Source organism: Orycteropus afer, unplaced genomic scaffold (assembly GCF_000298275.1).
Source record: "Orycteropus afer afer isolate SDZICR_OR568_19922 unplaced genomic scaffold, OryAfe1.0 scaffold00161, whole genome shotgun sequence".
Taxonomy (NCBI): domain Eukaryota; kingdom Metazoa; phylum Chordata; class Mammalia; order Tubulidentata; family Orycteropodidae; genus Orycteropus; species Orycteropus afer.
Genome location: NW_006921748.1, coordinates 271550 through 293625, shown reverse-complemented (window position 1 = coordinate 293625; position 22076 = coordinate 271550).

Genomic DNA, 22076 nt, shown 5'->3' with positions numbered 1-22076 from the left:
AGCCACTATGCTACCAGAGCTCCTACTAGTAAACATAAATATGTATAGCTGTAACTATTTCTGTATATAACTATCTGTATCAATATTAAATATGAGTTCATGCTGATGTTCCTAACTGTAACCCATTACCTCATCTATCATTCTAACCTCTTCCTCTGTTTATCTGTAAACTCCCACTATAGCAGTAAGACACCTGGCACTCACCATCCTCCATGCATTTATTCAAGTGTTCAATTCCAGTACACATAGTAGTAAAATATTATAGTAATTGTTAATCTATATCACCAAGGGTATCTCATTGTTGTTCTAACTTGCAATTCTTTAATGGTAAATGATGTTGAAGATAGTCCGTATGCCTAATTGCCATCTGTATATCTTCTTTCATGAGATAGCTGTTCAAATCCTTTGCCATTTTAAAAATTGGGTTGTTTCCTTATTGTTGAATTTTACATGGTTTTTATGTATTATAAACTCCAGTCTTTTATCAGAAAAGTATTTTGAAAATATGTTTTCTATTTTTTGTTTCCCTTTCATTTTCTTAGTAGTATCTTTCTCAGTGAAGATTTTCAATTTCATGAAATCTATCTCATCATTTTTATTTTCTTCTATGGATCAAGAGATTTGGTGTTTTCTTAAAAATCATTGCCAAATCCAAGATCACCTAGATTTTTTAAGTTTTCTTCTCAAAACTTTATGGTCTTGCATTTTACATTCTAGGGTATGATCCACTTGAGTTAATTTTAATGAAAGATATAAGGTCTGTCTAAATGAGAAAACAAAATGCACTGCCATCAAGTCGTATCCAACTCATAGAGACCCCTCTTTGTGTTTCCAAGGTGGTATCACTACCAAAGTAGATCACCCAACCTTCCTTCCAAGGAGTGGCTGGTGGGTTTGAACCTCCAGAGTTTTGGTTAGCAGTCAAACGCCTTAGGTCTGTCTAGCCTTTTTAAAATTTTGTTTTGTTTTGCTTTACTGTTGTTTGTTTTTGTATGTAGAAGTCATATATTTCCAACATAATTTCTCCATTGAACTGTCTTTTCTCCTTTGTCAAAGATCAATTATTTGTGTGGGTTTATTTCTAGGCACTACTTCTGTTCTATTGACCTATATATTTTTTCTTTCACCAATACCACAGTGTTTTGATTACTGAAGTTTTACAGTAACTCTTGAAGTTGAATAATATGAGTCATGCAATTTTCTTATTCTTCAGGGTTATATTTGCTATTTTCCTCTATATAAATATTAAATCAATTGTTAATAGCCACAAGAGAATGTGCTGAGATTTTCAATGTTCCTTTTCAAGAATTTTTCTGTTCATATTTTGCTGAGAAATTTTATAATAAATAATTGTTGGATTTTGTAAAAAAAAAGAAAAATTCTACTTCAATTGATATGATTATATGATTTTATGAATGCTGAAGTAACCTGCATACCTGAAATAAATTCAACTTGGTTGTAATGTAGTACTTTTTTTTTTCCATGTTGAATTTGATTTGCTAATATTTTGGTGAATATTTTTGCACCTATGAGAAGGAGTTCTGGTTGCATAGTGGTTATGGCATTTGGCTACTAACCAAAAGATCAACAGTTCAAACTCACCTACTATTCCACAGGAGAGTCTGAGGCAGTCTTCTTTACAGTCTTGGAAACCCTATAGGGTAGTTCTACTCTGTCCTGTGGGTCACTATGAGTTGGAATCTACTTGATGGCAATGGGTTTGGTTTGGTGTGTTCCTGAGATATATTAGTCTGTAGTTTTCCTTTTTTATGTGCTTCTCTGGCTTTGGTGTTTGAGTAATGTTGGCCTCATTGAATTAGTTGGGAAGTATTTCTTCTGCTTCTACATTCTGTAAAGGATTGTAGAGAATTGGTATTTCCCCACCCCCACCCCCACCCCACTCCCTGCTTACGTGTTTAGTAGAATTCACCAATGAATCATCTGGGTCCTTTGGTATGGAGAATACTCTTTGGTATGGGAACAATTCCTCCCCAAGCCTGGAGGAAATTTTTCTTCATTGTTTACAGTCAGAATTTAGTGATGTCTCTGGAGCAAATCTATGAAAGTGTGGGCTCCCTCTAGTACTGTGGCCCCCAAGAATTCTCCAGTCTTATGATAGACCACATTCACCCTCAAGCAATTCATCAAAATTACAATGTAGGAGTTCCTACCAATTCATGGCTCAGCAGATCTCAGCTACAAACCTTTATTAACTTCTATCCATTTTTTTTTTTCCCAGTAACTTCAGTTCTCTGATGGATTCTAGACAAGTCATTGATTTTCAGTATATTCATATTCCCTTTTCTTATTTTAAGAATTGGAATAATAATAACCATATTGGTCATGTCTCATTAAAAAATTTTAAGAATCAAATAACATGCCTAACCAAAGCTTGACCTATAATTTTTGTCAAGCAAACACTCTCTTATGTTCAGTTTCCCTGTGCCATCTCTACATTCAAAAAATTGTATACTTGAATACTTACAACTTTACAACCAAGAAAGTTTTAATCCTTTCATGAGAAACACACTAATTGTTTAACAAAAAATTTTAAGAATCTCAAAAACAACACATAACTTGGATGAACTTGGTGGACATTATGCTGAGTGAAATAAGTCAATAACAGAAGGACAAATATTGTATTAGTCCATTATTGTAAGAAGTCAAGGAAAGGTTTATATATGGAAGGAAATTTTCTTTGTTGGTTACCAGGGGTAAGAGGGGAGGGGAAGGGAGGGAGCGTTGCTAAGTAGGTAGAGACAAGTATTCATTTGGGTATAGAGAAGGGCAATGAACCAAATGTGAGTGATCATTATGGTGGCACTGAGGAAGAGGAAGACATAGAAATGTGCATGAGAAATACAGACAACAAAGATGAATCATTTTGCACATACAATACTGTGTTGTCAGTGATGGCAAACATTGATCTATGGGTGGATAGATGGGTAGACAGGATGAACAACTAAGTATCTCTATGCAGGGAGGAGTGTGCCCATGACCATGTATAGGGTTGGCAGAGAGTGTTTCTTCAAGTATATTTGAGTGTTGAGAAAGAATTTCTAGGTATATAGTAGATCTGACAAAAGACAAGGTTGTAGTCCCTTCTTGGCCATAGCCAACTACCCAGAGGGAGCAAGTAGTTGGACCTGTGGGCTCGGGACCATGGTCACAGTGGACATTGAGCTCAGTTGACATAATATACTACACAAAAACATTGTTCCACATCCTACTTTGATGAGCAGAGACTGGGATTTTAAAAGCTTGCAAGCAGCCATCTAGATGCAATTATGAGTCTCTCCTCATCCAGAGCTAAGAATAATGAAGAAAAGCAAAGATACATGGAAACAGTCCAAGTGACTGGTACACTATGTAATCCTCAGCCTATATGACTATGAGACCAGAAGAATTAGATGGTGCCTGGCTACCACTATCAACCACTTGGAGGGGGATCTGTGTAGGAGATCCTGGATAGAGTGGGAGAAAAATGTGGAACAAAACTCAAAATCATAAAAAAAAAAAAAAAGAAAAAAAAGGTGAGGGAAATAGGTTTATTGGTCTGATAGAGCCTGATGGAGCCACTGAGATTAAGGCCCTTAGCTGCTCTTCAGGTCTGGAACTGAACCCACTCCTGGGGCTTCCAGCCAAACAAAAGACAAGCATATGAGCTGAACATTTACATTAGGTAGATACACTCCTTGGAGAGATCATAGAAGGGCTGTGTATGCACAAGGAGACAGCTTGGGGTGCAGGAGGGCATGGGATGGAAGAACACAGGGAAGAGGTGGTTATAGAGAGGAAGTGGGAGGAGATCTATTGCATTGTGGGAGATTATAGTCAAGGTCATGAGACAAAGTGTATGCGAACTGCTGCATGGAAGTTGAATTTGCTCTGTAAACTTTCACCCAAATCACAATAAAATTTTTAAATAAATAAATAATAAGGAAATATATTTCAAAATTCAAATTACTAAAGGCCAAAAGACTCTTACAAAATGATTTTTCATTAAAGAGTAACTCATAGTGTAGATGGTGAGAACTATGGAATCGATGTTTCTTTCTTTTTTTTTTTTTCTGAATAGTTACTAAAAGTTATACTTTCTGGTAGTGCTCTCAATTTTTTATATTACTTTTAATGTAATTACTTTCTCTGAAAAAATGAATATTATATATTCATCAGAATGCTTAGAATAATTAAAGCCATTAAAATTTATTTGAAGAAATTATTATTTTATTTTAAAAATATTATTCTATTTCATTAATTTGTTTTTCTTCTTAAGGGGCACTTATTGGTGTAACTAAATATCATATTTGTCTTTTTTTCCGATCTCAGAAGCATATGTTTAAATTGCAGGATTTTATAAGATTCTTTAAGTTATTATTTACTGTTGTTGTTAGTTGTCATTAAGTTCATTCCAGCTTATGGCAACCCCATGTGTACAGAGTAAAACTGCTCCATAGGGTTTTTAGGGTGGTGGCTTTTCAGAGGCAGATTACCAAGCCTATTTTCCAATATTTCCAAAGCACCTCAGGTTGAGTTTGAAACACCAACATTTTGACAAGAAGTGAAGTGATTGTTTGCACCAGTAGGCACTCCGATTATGTATTACATGTCTCAAATAAAATGGGATTTACTACTTACTGCATCACTCAAACATAGTTCTCTGTTTTCTAATATAAACAATAGAGGATTCTAGGGCAATGGTGAAAGAAGTGGAGTAATTTGTAAATTCTTTTGAATCTCTCATTTAGTGAGAGAGAGAGAGAGGAATGAAGATAATAAAATTAAACTCTATTCTACAAAACTTAGGAGCTCTGACAGCATAGTGCCTGAGGCATTTGACTGCTAACCAGAAGGCTGGAGGTTCAAACCCACCAGTTGCTCCTTGGAGGGAAGATTTGGCAATCTACTTGTGTAGTGATACTGCCTCAGAAATCCAAAGAGGGGTCACTATGAGTTGCATTCGACTTGATGGTAGCGAGTGAATTATGCTACAATACTTTGGTAAGATAATATACACCAGGTCAGCAATGTTTCAGCTTCTAAACAGGGATAATTGACATCGAAAGCACTGATAAGGAGCTCTGGTAGTGCAGTGGTTTGCACATTCAGCTGCTAACCAAAATGTTGGCTGTTCAACCACACCAGCTGCTTCATGGGAAGAAGATGAAGCAGTCTGCTTCCATAAAGATATAGAGCCTTGGACAGCCTATAGGGACATTCTACTCTGTTCCATGGGGTTGCTATGTCTCAGAATTGACTCAATGGCAGTTATCAATGACAAAGAATAAAGGAGAAGATGATGAAGAATAATGTCCTTTGTGACAATGAATACATGCCAGAAGGAAAAAAAAAAAAAAAATATAATATTTAAAAGTGTGAAAAGACATATTGAAAATAAAATTAAAACTGAAAGGAAAACAAAAATCAAAAAGGAAATTCCAGAAAAGAGCTGATTAAAGAAAATGAGATTTTAAAATGATTTGACACAATTCAGAAAACAATAAAAAAAGTGACATCTCAGAAATGAAGAGTGAACTAGAAAATACACAAAGTGAATAAACAATGCTTAATGACCTGAGAGAAATGTAAGGTGAAAATTCAAATGTCAAAAAATGAAGAGAGAAAAAGAATTTGAGAATGTGATAAATATTGATATAATTAAATATGATTTAATACATTTATAATAAAAGTCTCTAGAGAAGAAAGCCAAAGAAATAGAAGATGAAAAACAATAATTCAATGATACTTTCCTGCAACAACAAACAAAACAGGAAAATACAAATCAAAAGAACATGATGTATATAGAGAAAATTGGTCCAGAGCACTTTCTAGTAAAACTACTGTTATTTAAAGGAAAAAATAAATCATTTGCAAAGCTGTACACACAAAAACAAAGTTATTTAAAGGGAAAGATAAATGGCATGTCATCAGATTTTCTAACAGCAACAATTTAAGGCAAAATTAATAGAATTAACATATTTATGAAAACAAATGTGAAGAAAAGAGTTTATATCCAGCCAAACTTATTGTTAACTATATAGGCAGTCCCTGAGTATGAATCTTTGACTTATAGACAACTATGTGCCATTTAATGTTATATAAATTTTCCTCACTTTGAAATGATTGAACCATTCTCTATTCACAACAAATTCTATGTCATAATCACTTTCACTTGCTTCATGTGCAACTTTTATATCATTGAAAAGGCTTTTCACTAAACACCACACTGCCATTGAGTTGATTCCAACTCATAACGACTCTGTAAGACTGAGTAGAACTGCCCTATGGTGATTCCCAGACTGTACAACTTTACAGAAACAGATTCTCATCTTTCTCCTGTGGAGGAGCTGGTGATTTGAAATAGCAACCTTTTTATTAGCGGTTGAATGTTTTAACCACCAAGCCACCAGAGCTCCTTGGCTTTCAATAAAGTAAGACTAAATAAAAACTGTATGTACCTTGTCTCACTTACCTACAAATTCTTAAAGACACAGGAATGGATGTCATTCATAACCCAAGGACGATACAAACAAATAATTATAAATATGCAAAATTTCAGTTTACATTGTTGTTATGAGTCTTTGTAAAATTTACCAGAGAATATTCTTAATAATAATGATAATTACTAAAGACATAGCATCATAAAGCCTAAGGAAGAAGCCCAGAAAAAAAAAAAAAAAAAGAATGATAAAATTAGAAACTAACCTTATTTTTGCTTGTGGTGAAATACTGATCAGAAAATCCCAGAGGTGGAGGGATTTGTTGAAAAGCACCACTGTGATGCAAATGGCAAATCATTGCTGTGAGACAGTCTACAAGACAAAACTCCAGTGAGCATTAAGTAGTTATTTGTTGATATTATGAAACATTTGTTTAGCTTTGATAATGGTTTAACTGGAGCTGCGGTAGCATAGTGCCTAAGGCACCTGACTGTTAATCAGAAGGCTGGTGGTTCAAACCCACCAGCCGCTCCTCCGAAGGAAGATGGGGCAATCTACTTCTGTAGTGATACTTCCTCGGAAACCCAAGGAGGGGTCACTCTGAGTCTTCTGACTCAACGGCACATAACAATGGTATAACACTTAATTGTGTGTGTATGTGTGTGTGTGTGAGTGAGTGTGTGTTAAGAGTTCTTATCTTTTAAAAATGCATACTAAAATTTAGAATTGAAATTATATGATTTGCTTCAAAGTAATCTTGAAGAGTAGTGGGTGGGAGGAGTTAAATGGAATCTATTTGGCCATGATTTGCTGTCTTTGAGACTGAATGATCGGTAGATATGAGTTCATCATACTAGTCTCTCTACAAAATAAATACATGAATAAACAAAATAAAATAGATCAATAAAACAAACGTCTCTTGTAACGAAGACAGCATGAGAAAGAAGTTTGTGCCAAACTTCTCCATCATTTACATTGCTCATAGTTGAAGAACTCTCATATTGAGTTAAGTCAAGTCTGTGCCCTTGTAGTTGCGTTCCTCTGGATGTAAACCACTTTGGCAATTGCTCTTTTACAACGATTCCTTATCTAAAAACAAAACCTGTTGCCATCGTGTTGATTATGACTTATAGTAACTCAGTGGGACAGAGTGGAACTTCCCCATAGGGTTTCCAAGGCTATAATCTTTAGTGAAGTAGACTGCCACATCTTTCTCTTTCCTAGTGGCTGGAGGGTCTGAACCATGAACCTTTCGATTTATAACCGAATGCTTAATTGCTGTGCCATGAGGGCTCCTTTTTCATTTTATCTAGACATACACATTCTACTATCTTAAGTTTAGAATACAATTCTAATCATGCTTTCCAACATTTCTTTTTTTTTTTATTACAGTGCTTGTTTCAGACTAAGTGATGAAAGTGTACAGACTGCTGGTTCTTTCACTGGTTTTGAGTGTGAAGAAATCAGAGGCATACAGAGTTCTCAATGTTGAGCTGCTGTCGTCTCTCTATGTATCGAATATTCAGTATTTGCTCAGAATGACATTTTAAAAATCAATAATTATTAATTGCAAAAAAGAGATGAAACTTAGTAGAGAGGCCTTCATAAACACTAACTGCTTAGCTCTAAAATTTACCATGTGTGTGCTCTCCTCTCGCAGGGAGGAAAATACACTAGATATAATTTTTGAAGGGTACAAGCTGTTTATTTATTTCAAATTGCTAAGAGGGGGTGGAGGAAACAAATTAACCAATAAAACTAAATAAAGACACAGAATCTTTTCTCTCTAATGTTCTCTCTCCTTGCTAATTTAGATTCTCACTTGAACTGTTTCTTGAGTTTATTACCCTATGGAAACCTATTTTAGGGTTGTTTCAGTGCCCATAATTTCCCACATGATTCCATATGTCATTAAATTAATATTTAGTAGTTCTGGGAGGGCACATCTGGCTTTCCTGTGAGAACATAAGCCCACTGAGTGCAAGATCACCTAGTGACTTGTACCTGTGTAAGCACATATATCAAAATTGAAGGTCCCAAACTCCTGACCCATCACCCTCTGCATCTTTCTTCTGGATACATGCTCTGTGCTATAGCAGGCTTTTCTACTCAACAATACATGATTACACCTCATGAATTCTTGTCTCTATGGCTTTGTCTGATATTTCTCTCACTCTTCCTGTCTGTTTATGTAAGTCTGACCTATGTACTCATCTCATATCTCTTGTATTCCAGAAAACTTTCTCACCTTATCCCATTGGATTCATTCTTATTGCATTTATTGTTTGTATGGAAACCAATCATATGTTGCATTTTCCATGATCTCATATGCTTTTGCTTAAATCTTCATGAAATTATTCCTCATCTGCAAAGCAAATAAATGAATAAAACTTATTGAATGCAAAGATTATTAATTAGTTTTAGGTTCTTAGATTCCCCCACATACCTAGTACTAAGGAACATATAGTAAGGATGCATCTCATAATTGATGAATTTTATTTCTTTAGCATCAAGCATTTTATCAGAGAATGGTTGGAGGACAAGTACATTTCAGGCTGCAGAGACTTGTACATAGAGGTCAATGTTAACAATACAACAATGGAAATTAATGAATTAGGAACAACCTCTAAGAGATAAAGGAGATGGACAGAACAGGAAAATAATGTGTTTCTTCTTTTCTAAGGAAGGCACCCACCTTGACTGAAGCAAATAGCTTACTATGGGGTAGAGAATAGAAGATCATAAGGAAAAAGTAGATGAGCCCTCACTGTATTGTCTTAGAGAAAAACTTAATTAACCAAGAAGAAATTAGGAAACAACAGCTTAACATTTTGACAATATTGGTTGAAAATCAATCTTGATTACTTAGACTTCCTTCTTTAAAATCTTTATTTAAGAGGTGATTCTAGAATTCTAATGAGACTTCCTGACTAGTAAGTAAGTGTTTTCCTCATTTATTACGAGCAAAGCACTGTTTTAGGTGCTGTGGAGATTCCAAGATGTGGAAGTCATAGCTTTTGTCTTTGAAGTGTTTACTGTTTCTCAGTAAGGTGCCAATCCCATCTTGGTCATTAATTTTCCATCAGATCTTGGATTAGACACTATTCCTCTCATGTTTCCATGTTCTTTTTCATGAAAACGATGGGATTGGACTGGATGAGTCTTTTTTTTTTTTTTTTTCCTAGCACTCCACAATTGGATGAAAAAGAGAAAGGCCCAGTCATTCCCCTTAAGATCTTCCTGCCCCTCCACGCCCCCAAACATTTGTTTGCTGTCATAGACAAAGCTTTTAATACTAAACTGAGTCTGCTAACAGGACGGGGTTTTGACATTCACCACACCTACTGCCAAGGAAGAAGGAAGTCTCAGGAAAGGCTAATTGTGGGACCTGTCATTCTGAGTGCTTAGGGGAATGAAAAATTAGCTAATGCCTGGTGGGAGGTGTGGAAGCTTGTGAGTGAAACATTCAAGAGATGCAATTGTTTTGGAAGCTGCTAAGAGCAACCTAGTAGTTATCTCAGTAGTGGGAACAAAGCTTGGGAAAGAAGGCTTTATTGGAAAAAGAAGCCTACCTGTTGGAGAATAGGTATGTGTGTGCACCTGTAGGGCATGCACAGAGTATTGTTAGGGAGGTAGGATGCACCTGTGGGCCTTCATGTTGATGCTTCACAGTGCACTACAAATGGGATTTCTCTCACCTCTTCTGAAACAGTTGTTTTAGTTTACGTTTCTATAGGTTTTACTAATAATTTGCAGTTCTAACTCACACAATGATTCTCTCCCTAAGGTAGAGGGGTCAGGCTTAGGCATGTAGAAATATCTGGATTAGAAATTCTTCTGTGCAGCTGACTACCAGTTTCCTCCTGCTACCCACCATCTCTCTCCCCAAATCATCCATTCTTCCTTTCCAATTTATGACAATCTTAACATTCCTTTCAAATGCAACTCAAATCCCATTTGCAACATTTATAACTCTTCACATTCTTTGTGCAAAATGCATCAGATATAATTTTGAAGGTAAGAAGCAATACACTGGCCATAGTTTTCATTTATTTTTTTGATACTTAGCTACTACTTGAAGTTTTATATTATTTTGGTATTTTAAAGTGACTTCTCAGCTAATCAGTAAGTATCTTGAGGGCAGGCTGCAGATATTCCTTTTCTGTCATAGCACCTTGTCCTCTTCTAGGAACATATCAGATGCTTAAATGAAACTTTTAAAGAAACTGTTGGGTTGATTTTCTCAGTTACAAAATCAAGAGCTTAATACTCTAGGGACTTTTATGTTTGATTGACTGCCCCAAAATGGACTGGGCAGATTTTAATGATGTCAAGTCATTGATAAAGGTTTACAAGGGTCTGGGTTAACCTTTTTCATTCCTTTAAAAGGGCAGATTACTTCACAGGCCACGGTGCAAATGTCAATGATGCACTGTAGGGAATTGGGTCCAGCTGGTGCATGGTTTAATCATTAGCTCTGGAGAGTGCTAATGAAATATTGATTCCAATATAACACTCTTTGGAAGGTGTGTAAGTTAGTATCTGCCCCCTAATACATGTGAGTATATTAAAATCATTGGGCTGTGAAATATGCAGAGATGGAAGTTCATGGCTCTCTTCAGCCTCATGAAACCCACTAAGTCAAAGTTGTTTGATGAGATTCACCACAGAAGCTCAGCTAGCAGTGAGTTATGCACTCAAGCACACCAATAAGCCATAAAAAGTAGAAAATTTAGGAGAGTCCATGAGACACCAGTAGTTCTGGATCAGACCAATACCTAACTCAGGCTAGGGTGTTACCCAGAGATGCCCTGACTCTCTACACCTTGAACATTCATAATTTAATGGACTAAATGGTATTTTAAGAGATGTTGGAATTTGATATGCAGATGGAAAGCAGTTAACTGTTCTCGAGAAAAAGATCTCTGAAATGAATAATGAAGATAAAATGTTTTTATGACTTTCCACTTCTGATTTCTAGTTCCTTCCTAATGACTGAATCTTTTTATGTCCTAGAGAAAACACACCTTGAATAATAACCTTAACCCTAGTTCAGCTTATCTTAGTTTGATTTTGTCTCATTATCTTGGTTGTAAGAGATTTTTACTCAGTACAAATACTGGCAAAAGAAGCAAAGCACAGGAAATGAAGAATAGACTGAGTTGAATTGGTGTTGTCAATGGTGCAGATTCTCCCAGGAAAGAATTGGTCCATGTTATAGATGGTGAAGTAGTTGGTTCAGCTACTATGTTATTTACTGAGACTCTGCTTATGTGTTAACACTCTTTTAAAATTGTGATATGGATGATAGTTTAGAGAGCAAATTCATTTTCTGTTCAACAATTCATACACATTTTGTGTTGTGACATTCATTGCAATCCCCATAATGTAATAGCACTCTTCCCACTTCCTCCCTGTGTTCACCATTTGCCTTCATCCTTCTTTCCAATCTATTTCTGCCTTCTTAGCTTTACCCTTAGAAAAATGTTTCCCTTTTGATCTTAATCCAAATCATAGCGACCCACCTTGGGTTTCCAAGGTGGTATCTGTACGGAAGTAGATTGCCAAAACTTCCTTCCAAGAAGTGGATGGTGAAATTAACACTGCCAGCCTTCTGGTTAGCAGTCAAATGCCTTAGGCACTACACCACCAGAGCTCCCTTTTGATCTTACATGGTTGATTTTTCTAAAAAGTGCATACCTTTCTGGTATGGTTCATATTATGGACCTATCATTTGGCTGAAAGTTGAGCCATGGGACTTGAACATGTTGAAGGACCATAATCTCAGGAGTTCCACCAGTATCTCAGACCTACTCTTCTTTAGGGGATAATTTGTGGGATTAGAATCAAGGTGGCAGGAATATAGAATATGTTGGTTATTCCTGGGGACTTCAGTAAGATAAAGAGAGAGAGAGAGAGAGAGAGAGAGAGGGACAAGCTATTAATTAGAACTTTCCATTAGAAGAGAGTAGGGAAAATATGGGTTTGTATTTTATATATTTTTTTCAAATGTCAAGTGTAATGCAAACTAACTGAAAGTTAGTATTTCATAGATTCATTTAGGTGCCCATCAAGAAACGATAGTTCACTAGCAAATGCCATGGGGCTATTTGGGAGGAGAAAAAAATACTAGGAAACCACACTTGATCTCTCCTAAATACCTCCTGCTATGTCCTCCTGTCTGCCTCTCCACTCCCATTGCAAAGTATATCTCATGATTACACTTAGAATGTAATCAAGGGACAACATTCTGAGAAGATAAAATGGTATCTCATAACCACACCCCAGCCTTTTCTTCCCAATCAAATCTAACTATAATCCAACTGAGCAGAAGTGAAAAAAAAAAAAAAAAAAAAAAAGTTTGGGAAGAGCCCTAGTAACAACTACAAATCAATTCAAAACAAAGTGGTAAGTGACATGTCCTCTAAGTCAGAGTGTTAATGCTATCTAGTAATCTGAGTTCAGTGATTATACTGACCAACAGAAACCTCTAGTTAGATTTTAACAAACAGGGTCTCAAAAACGAAAATTGATAGGCCAAAGGAAGAAAAAAGGATATAATAATTTTATGCACCTTTTATCACAGAAGCTCTGGTAGCATAGTGCCTAAGACACTTGACTGCTAACCAGAAGGCTGGTGGTTTAAACCCACCAGCCACTCCTTGGAAGTAAGATTGGGTGATCTACTTCCATAGTGATACTGCCTCGGAAACCCAAGGAGGGGTCGCTATGACTCGGGGCCGACTCGACGGCAAATAACCACAACAACAACAACACCTTTTATCACTGGATATTATAAACCTGGAAAACATATCTACAAAATCATCTTAAAGCTGATAGAGAAGGGAGTCTCAACCCCTCATGTAGGATGACTTGACCTAAATACTATCGATGCCAATAAAGTTTAGACACAAAAACTAAATCAATGCTACATTCCAACAGGTATTCTTGACAATAATCCAGTCGGATCAAAAATAATCTTTTGAGGATAGGCTGCAGAAAACAATCTTGGACAGCTGAATAAGGAATTCAGTCCCACTATAAGTAAATATCATCACTCGAATGTCAGCTTGTCATACCTGGGTGGCTTGTGTGTTGCTGTGAGGCTGCAGGATATGCCATTGGTATTTCAAACACCAACAGGGTCACCCATGGAAGCAGCAGTCAGGAAATCAGATGTCATATTGCACTGGGAAAATCTGCTGCAAAAGACCTCTTTCAAGTGTTGAGGAGCCAATGTATTACTTTGAAGACTTGGGTGCACTTAAACCAAGCCATGGTATTTTAAACCACCTCACATGCAGGCAAAAACTGGTTTATGAATAAAGAAGACCAAAGAAAAGTGCATGATTCTGAATTGTGGTGTTGGGGAAGAATGGACTTCCAGAAGAACAAACAAATCTGTCCTGGAAGAAGTGCAGCTGGAATACTCCTTGGAAGCGAGAGTGACCAGACCTTGTCTCACCTACTTTGGTCATGTTGTCAGAAAGGGCCATTCCACTTTCTAAAGATTAAATTTTTGTGTGCTTCCAAAGACTTCTCCAAAAGAGTCAAAAGAGAACCTACAGATTGGGAAAAAATATTTGGTAATGACATATCTGACAAGGGACTTATCTCTAGAATTTATAAAACACTCCAACACCTCAATAGCAAAAAGACAAACAATCCAATTTAAAAATGGGCAGAAGACATGAATAGACACTTCACCAAGAATGATATTCAAGTGGCCAACAAACATATGAAGAAATGCTCACGATCACTAGCTATTAGAGAGATGCAAATCAAAAGAACAATGAGATACCATCTTGCTCCAGCACTAGTAGCAAAGTTCAACAAGACAGGAAATAAAAAATGCTGGCGAGGTTGTGGAGAGATTGGGACTCTCATACACTGCTGGTGGGACTGTAAAATGGTATAACCATTGTGGAAAGCAGTATGGCAATTCCTTCAAAAGTTGGAGCTAGAAATACCATTTGACCCAGCTATTCCATTACTAGGTATATACCCTAAAGAAGTGAGAACCATGACAAGACAGACACGTGGACACTCACGTTCATTGCAGCACTATTTACAATAGCCAAAAGATGGAAACAACCTAGGTGTCCATCAACTGAGGAATGGATATCCAAACTATGGTACATACACACAATGGAATACTATGCAATGCTAAACAATAATGTAGAATCTGCAAAACACCACATAAAGTGGATGAACTTGGAGGACATTATGCTGAGTGAAAAGTCAATCACAAAAGGACAAATATTGTATTAGTCTGTTATTGTAATAGTCAAGGAAACGCTTATCTATGGAAGGTCATTTTCTTTGTTGGTTACCAGGGGTGGGGGGAGGGTAGGGTAGGGAATACTGTTAGATAGAGATAAGTTTTGATTTGGGTGAAGAAAAGGGCAATGTACCAAATGTGAGTGATCAGTATAGTGGCATTGAGGAGGAGAAAGACATAGAGAGGTACATGGGAAGTACAGACAACAAAGATGAACCCTTCTGAACATATAGCACGGCATGCTCAGTGAAGGCAAACATGGGTATATGGGTGGATAGATGGGTGGACAGGCTGAAATATTAGGTATGTCTATGAAATGGGGAGTATATCCAAGAACATGTACAGGGTTGGCAGACAGTGGCCCAATAACCTTATGTGCATGATCTGAATTCCCAGGCATATAATGGGGCTGACAAGGGGTAAGGTTGTAATCACTGCTTGGTCACAGCCAGCTACCCAGAGGGACCGAGTAGTTGAACCTGTGGGCTTGGGACCATAGTCACAGAGGACATGAAGCTCAATTGGCATAGCATACTACACCAATCATTGTTACACCTTTTACTGTGACGAGTAGTGACTGAGACTTTAAAAGTTTGCAAGCTGCCATCTAGATGCAACAATGGGTCTCTCCTCATCCAGAGCCAAGAAGAAAGAAGAAAACCAAAAATTCATGGAAACAATTAGTCCCAGTGATGGGTACACTATCTGATCTGCAGCCTATATGACTATGAGACCAGAAGAAATAGATGGTGCTCAGCTACTACTGTCAACCACTTGGAAGAGGATCTTTGTAGGAGATCCTGGATAGATGGGGGGAAAATGTGGAACAAAACTCAAAAGCATTTGAAAAAAAAAAGGGGGGGGGAACAAGTTTGCTGGCCCGAAGGAGCTTGGTGGAACCACTGAGACTATGGCCCCTCGCTGCCCTTCAGGTCTGGAATTGAACACACACCTGTGGCTTCCAGCCAAACAATAGACAGGCATACTAGTTGAGCATTTACCTGAGATAGAGACACTCCTTGGATAGAACAAGCAAGAGAGAAAGAAGGGCTGCTCAGGCACAGGGAGACAGCTTAGGGGGTAGGAGTGCATGGAGGGATGGACACAGGGAAGAGGTAATTATTGGGAGGAAGTGGGAGGGGAGATGTTGCATTGTACTAAATTATGGTCAATGTCATGAGAGAAAGTGTATGTGATCTGTGGTATGGAAAGTGTATTTGCCCTGCAAATTTTCACCCAAATGACAATTTAAAATAATAATAATAATAATAAAAGAAGAAGGGACCATTCCCTGAAGAAGGATATTATCCTTGGTAAAGTGGAGGGTGAGCCAAAAGGGGAAGGTCCTCAATGAGAGGGACTGGCACAAGGGTTGCAATGATAGACCCAAAGCATAGCAAGGATTGAGAGGATGGTGCGTGAGTGGGCAGTATTTCATTCACAGGGTCGCTGTGAGTAGGAGTCAACTGAACAGCACCTAATAACAACACACAAATAAATGAGACAACTGAATGGTGTCTTTTATATGAAGGTAAATGGTAGGACAAGGAAATATCAGTGTTCCACAGTATACAATGTATCTGGATGTGTTGTTGTCCTGGAGATTTCTTTCACTTTTTTTTTTTATTATTATTAAATAGACAATGTGTGTTTGCTCCTGAGCATGTATGCATATATGTATGTGTTCATGTGAAGTATTTCTCTACTAGTTCATTTTTAGTATGTTGGAAGAATGGAATTTATTAATTCATGGCCTTAATCTCGACTGTTAACCGAAAGGTCAATAGTGTGAGCTCACCAGTGGCTCCATGGGAAATAAGAACAGGCAATCTGTTCCCATAAAGAAGACAGCCTAGGAAACCCTATAAGGCAGTTCCCCTCTGTCCTAAAGGGTCACTATGAGCAGGAATTAATTGATGGCACACAACAACAGCAACAACATTCCAGGATAGAACAACTATTACCCAATTCCATTTCCCAAGGCAATCTGTATCCCAGCAATGGACTTGAAGAGCAACAAGACAGCAAATAAGCAAGTTGGCTAAATGATGTCCAGCGTGAATCTCAGTATGCATTGTAGATCAGTGTGTGACTTCACATTTTCCACCTGCTGTAGTAACAGCAGGGGGCAGTGGTGGTTCAATGGTAGAATTCTCACCTGCCATGCAGGAAATCCAGGTTTGATTCCAGGTAAATACACATCAAATGTAGCCACCACCTGTTTGTCAGTAGAGGCTAGTGTGTTGCTATGAGGCTAAACAGTTTTAAGTGGAGTTTATAGACTAAGACAGATTAGGAAAAAGGGACTAGTAATATACTGTAAAAAATTACCAATAAAAATCCTGTGCATCACTATGTTCATAGGGTCCCCATTAGTTGGGGTCTAATTTGATGACAGGTAACAACAACAAGAGTAACAGTATAAAGGAGTTGACAAAAATCCAAAAGAGGTTGAGGTATGTCATAACAACACACTGCTGTCGAGTCGGATCTGACTCACAGTAACCCCTCCTTGGGTTTCCAAGGCGGTATCACTATGGAAGTAGTTTGGCCAACCTTCCTTCTGAGGAGTGGCTGGTGGATTTGAACTGCCAACCTTCTGGTTAGCAGTCAAATGCCTTAGACACTACACCACCAGAGATCCTGTATGTCATTAGAAGCATCTAATTATCATATTTTTGAAGAATTGTTCTTGATCTGAAGCATCCAGATAAAATTGTCATGCAATTCCATTGAACATTTTAAATCACTTACCATAAGTTAAGTTGCTTTTAGGAACATAAATGTTTATTCATGGCATTTTGTACCCTTAGCATAAGGTTGGATGACTTAATTTGAGATGCATTATATTAATGGCTTACCGTTCAAACTTTTTTGTTGTCGTTGTTGAGAATATACACAACAAAACATACACCAATTCAACAGTTTCTACATATACCATTTAGTGACTGCATTCTTCAAGGCGTGCAAATATGTTCTGAATTTTTCCCCTCTTGTTAACATAAATTCACTGCCCCATAAGGTTCCTATCTAAACTTTCAACTTGCTGTTGTCACTTTGATCCTCTATAGATAGTTCTCAAAAAGCAAAATGCTCAATCAAGGCAGACATTTGTTACTGGTTAAACTAAACTAGTATTCAGTTTTAAGAAGATTTAGGGGATATTTTTAGCTTAAGATTTAAAGACGATCTCAGGGCAATGGTTTCAGAGGTACATTCAGCCCTCATAGATCTGGAATCTGGAATCCATGAGAATTTGAAATTCTTCACTGCATTTGCCCCTTTGATCAGGATTTTTCTACAGAATCTTTGATAGAAATATTCAGTAGTGGTAGCCAGTCACCATCCAGTTTGCATTTCATGGCAAAGGAGGCAGCTATCTCTTCATGGAGGCAGTTAGCCATACATTTCCTATCTTCTTCCTGTTCCTGATTCTCCTTCTTCTGCTGTTCCAGGTGAAAAATACAACCCTAATTCACACCCTTCCTGATTTAAATTCATGCAGTATCCCCCTGTTCTGTTTGAATGACAGCCTCTTGGTTTGTGCATAAATTCCTCATGAGAACAGTCTGATGTTATGGAATACTCATTCTTTGTGATGTTATCCGTAATTTGTTATGATCCACATTGTTGAATGTTGTTGCACAGTCAATGAAACACGAGTAGACGTTTTTTCTGGATTCTTTGCTTTCAGCCAAGATCCATCTGACATCAGAAATGATAATCCCTTGTTGCATGTCCTGTTCTGAATCCAGCCTGAATTTCTCGCAGTTCCCTGTCAATACACTGCTGCAATCATTTTTGAATTATCTTTAGCAAAATTTTACTTGTGTATAACATTAATGATATGGTTCAATAATTTCCACAGTAAAGTTTGGTGTGTATATATTTGTGTTTTCGTGCTTTATTATGTAAGTGAGATCATATAGTATCTGTCCTTATGTGATGGGTTTATTTTGTTCAGCATGTCTTCAAGCTCCATTCATACTGTTGCATGTATCAAGACTTCATTTATCTTATTGACTGAGTAGTATTCCATTGTATGTATGTACTGTATTTTATTTATTCATTCATACGTCTGTGGGCATTTAGCTTGTTTCCACCTTTTGGGTATTTTGAGTAGTGCTGCAATGAACATTGGTATGCAAGTGTCAGAGTCTCTGATTTCAAGTTTTTGGGAATATACATAGGAGTGAAATTGCTAGGTCATATAGTAGTTCTGGTTTTAGTTTGTTGAGGAACAACCACGCTGTTTTCCACAACAGATATACCATTTTGCATTTCCATGAACAATAGATAAGTGTTCCAAATTCCCCACATCTTTGTCAACCTTTGTTATTTTCTGTTATTTTTTCAGTCTTAGACATCCTACTGAGAATGAAATAATATTTCATCGTGGTTTTGATTCACATCTCTCTGATGGCTAATAAGATCTTTTCATGTGTTTAGTGCCCACTGGAATGTCCTCTTTGATGAAAAGTCTATTTATGTCCTTTTACCATTTTATAAAGAAGAATGTAGCATCAGGATTGGAGGAAGAATCATTAACAATCTGTGATATGCTGACAACATAACTTTGCTTGCTGAAAGTGGGGATGACTGGAAGTACTTACTGATGAAGACTGAAGAATATAGTCCACAGTATTGATTACATCTCAGTATAAAGAAAACAAAAATCCTTACAACTGGACCAATAAGCAGCATCACGATAAATGGAGAAAAAATTGAAGTTGTCAAAGACTTCACATTGCTTGGTTCTACAATCGACGCCAATGGAAGCGGCAGTCAGGACATCAGACGACATATAGCACTGGGCAAGTTGGCTACAAAGAACCTCTTTCAAGTGCTGAGGAGTAAGCATGTCTCCTTGAGGCCTAAGGTGCACCTGACGTAAGCCATGATATTTTCAGTTGCTTTGTATGGATGTGAGATCTGGACAATGAATAAAGAAGACCAAAGAAAAGTTGATCCTTTTGAGTTGTGGTGCTGGTGAAGAATGCTTAAAGTACTGTGGATTGCTAAAAGAACTAACAAATCTGTCCTAGAGGAAGTGAAGCTGGAATGTTCCTTGGAAGTGAGAATGGCCAGACTTTGTCTCACCTACTTTGGTCATGTAGTCAGAAGGGACCATTCCCTGGAGAAGGATGTCATGCTTGGTAAGGTGGAGGGTTGACGAAAGAGAGGAAGGCCTTTAATGAGATGGATTGGCACAGTGGCTGCAGCGATGGGCTCAAGAATAGCAAGGACAGGGGAGCTGGTGGGGGAACGGGCAGTGTTTCATTCTGCTGTGCATGGTGTCGCTATGAGTCGGAGACAACTCGACAGCACCTAACAACAACACAACAACCATTTTATGATTGGGTTGTCTTTTTGCTGTTTAGTTGTCAAAGCTTTGTATATATTTTGCTTATTGATTCTTGTTGGATTTATTGTTTCCAGAGATATTCTCCCAGTTGGTAGTTTGTCTTTCCATTTTTTTTGATAAAGTCTTTTGATGAATAAAAGTTTTTAATTTTGATAAGATATCATTTATTTATTTTATCTTGTGCTGCTTGTGTTTTGTTGTTATATTAGATAATCCATTATTGAAAACTAGTTCAGATAGAATTGCACCTGCTTGTTCTTCTAAGAATTTTATGGTTTTAATTTGCACATTTAGGTCCTTAGTCTATTTTGAATTTGTTTTTATATATGGTGTATAGGCAAGGATACTCTTTAATTTTTCTGCATGTGGAAATGCAATTTTCCAACACATTACTGAAGAAATTCTTCTTTCCCCATCAAATGGACTTAGTATCCTTGTCAAAAATCAGTTGACCATATATGGTGTGGGTTTATTTCTGGACTCTGAATTCTATTTCGTGTGTCTACAGTTGTACCAGTACCAGGAGATTTTTATGACAGCAACTGGACAACATGTTTTACAATCAGGAGTTTGAATCATCCCCCTTTGTTCTTCACTTTCAACATTGTTTCAGCTAATTAAAACCTATTGCCATTCCATATAAAATTGAGGATTGTTTTTTCTATTTCTGTAAAGAAGGCTCTTGGAATTTTGATCAGGATTTTGTGGAATCTATACATCACTTTGGTTAGTATTGACGTTAAGTCTTCCAATTCATGGACATGAATTTATTTAAATCTTCTTTGATTTTTTCAGCAGTATTTTATAGTTTGCATTATAGAAATACTTCACGTCCCTTGTTAGATTTATTCCTAAGTAATTTTTTCTCTTAGATGGTATTGTAAATGGCATTGTTTCCATTTCATACTTCTCATTGCTAGTGTGTATAAAGCCAACTGAATTTTGTTTGTTGACCTTGTATTTTACAAATTTGTTTAATTTTTCTCTTAGCTCTAGAAATGTTCTTGTGGATTTTTTTTCAATTTTCTATATATATAATCATATCATCCATACATAGAGATGATTTTACTTTTCTGATACAGATATATGTATATATATATTTTTTCTTTTTCTTGTCTTAGTGTTCTGACTAGGACTTCTAATACAATATAGAATAGAAGTGGTGAGAGTGAGCACAATTATCTTCTTCTTGACTTCATTCCTTCTTCATTAAGTATAATGTTGGCTATGGAGTTTTTATATATGCCATGAATGATATCAAGTAATTTCTTTCTATTCCATTTCCTTTAGAGTTTTCATCAAAAAAGGGTTTTTGATTTTAGCAAATGTTTTTTCTGCATCCATAGAAATGATCATATGATTCTTTCCTTTGTTCTGTTGACATGGTATGTTACATTTATTGACTTTCTAATGTTCAGTCATCCCTAATTTCCTGAAGTAAATCCCACTTGGTCATGGCATATGACTATTTTAATATGCTGTTGAATTTTATTCACTAGTATTAGTGGCTAAGACACTTGCCTGCTAACCAGACGGCTGGCGGTTCAAACCCACCAGCCACTCCTCGGAAGGAAGGTTAGGCAATCCTACTTCCGTAGTCATACTGCCTCGGAAACCCAAGGAGGGATCGCTATGAGTCGGGTTTGACTCGACGGCACATAACAACAACAACAACAAAGTATTTTGTTCAGGATGTTTACATCTATATTCATAAGATATATCCACTAGCTACTCCTCAGAAGGAAGGTTGGGCAATCTACTTCTGTAGTGATACTGCCTCGAAACCCAATGAGGGGTTGTTCTGAGTCAATCTGACTCGAAGGCAGTGAGTATTGGTGTGCAGTTTTCTTTTCTTGAGATATCTTTGTCTGGTTTGGGTATCAGGGTTATGTTTGCTCCATAGAATAAATTAGAGAGTGTTCCTTTCTTCTCTATCTGTTGGGAGAGTTTAAACAATGTTGGTGTCAATTCTTCTGTAAATGTGTAGTAG